This window comes from Populus euphratica, unplaced genomic scaffold (assembly GCF_000495115.2).
Source record: "Populus euphratica unplaced genomic scaffold, PopEup_1.0 scaffold13.1, whole genome shotgun sequence".
NCBI classification, from domain to species: Eukaryota; Viridiplantae; Streptophyta; class Magnoliopsida; order Malpighiales; family Salicaceae; genus Populus; species Populus euphratica.
In genome coordinates, this window is record NW_011499872.1 from 1787290 (window position 1) to 1789072 (window position 1783).

Consider the following 1783-nt stretch of genomic DNA (forward strand, 5'->3'; position numbering starts at 1 on the left):
GGCCCCCCCCCTGCCGCTGCCGCAGCTGCAATGGCAGTGGCAGCATGGCCTGGGGCACCATCGTCTGGGGCAGGGGCTGAGTGGATACACCATCATAAATAACTACATGATGACCCTGACCATTAACAAGAAGTCATATATTGTTAGCTCAATGTTTAAATCCATAGAAGCTAAAGAACAGGTCTATATTGTTCATGGGCAGGATTATACCTCTAACGGCAATGACATATCCATAGCTCAATGTATAGTGCTTATGATCTTTGATTCATAGAATGGATTCAGAGGCATGGTTTTTATAGGTAGTCTGAGTATTTTCCTCGTACTTAAGCTAGCTTGAACAAAAAAAAAGAAAAAGAAAAAGAGAGAATTTTTAGGTCAAAAGCAATGGCATCCGATTCAAAAATAAAAATAAAAAAGTTAAATCATGGCATGGAAGATATATACTACTCCTGATCATGTGAAAAATTTCAAGTATAAATTCTTAACGTAAAATCGGGGTTCCTTTCCAAGGTTATTTGATTGATTGTATTATAGTGGCGAATAAGAAGCTTTCTATCGGCGAGGCGATGTCTGATGGGAAAATCTATCAAATAATCATAAAAAAACTTATTGCTAGGTGCAGGTCTCTAATAGATTTTTATATGTCAGCACACTCTCGCGAGCAAACTTGATATTTAAATGGTTGAATATCTTACAGGTTTTTTTTATTTAAAAAAAACGTAGATTTGAGTTTTAATTAAAAGAAAAGAGATTTTTAACATTATAATTTTCTCTTTTATTATGTATCTTTAAGCTTTTTAATTAAAAGAAAAAAACACATTTCCTTTTATAAAAAGGCTTCTGAAACTTAGTGTGATGGTTAAAATAGATACACCACTACATTTTTCTCTACTTTTAATTTTGTATAAAAATTTAAAGTTCATGATTATTATATTAGAAAATAATATAAATTATATTTTAGAATCTCATCTAACAACTTAAATTATTAAATTGAATTAATATTTAATATTATATCAAAAAATTAAATAGTTATGATTTCAAATCTTATTATCCATATATATATATATAAAAATTTTAAGTACAGGATAATCTGAATCTATTCAAGTTTTAAGTTTAATTAACTTTTATTTAAATAAGTATATTAGAAAATAATATAAATAATATTTTAAAATTTTATTTAACAATTTAAAATTTTTAAATTAAATTAATTATTTGATAACTCCAAATATCTGAATAAATCTTCTCATAAAATTAATTTTGTATATAAATTTAAGTTTGAGGTCTCGGATACCAAAATGTGTGTGTGTGTGTGTGTGTGTGTGTGTGTGTATATATATATATTGGAGCATTGACTCGTACTTTCAAGTGGTTACAGTACTATTAATTAGTTCAGCCGCTATAACATATGAAAGAGAAAAGGGTATCTAAGGCTTCGTTTATTTGCAGGAAAGTTGTTTCCATTTAAAAAGTAAATTTCAGAGAATGTGAATTCCTATAAAATGAATTATTTTCTGATATTTGACAGTATTATGAAAAATAAACTGAAAAATATTTTCTAGTATTAGGGTGTCCAAGGCTTCGTTCATTTGCAGAAAAGTTGTTTCCATTTAAAAAGTAAATTTTAGAGAATGTGAATTCCTATAAAGTAAATTATTTTTTGATGTTTGACAGTATTATGGAAAATAAACTGAAAAATATTTTCTAGTATTTGGTTATGTTACAAAATTGAAAAAAAAATATAATTTCATAAATTATCTTAAATAAAATAAATAATAATCAAAAT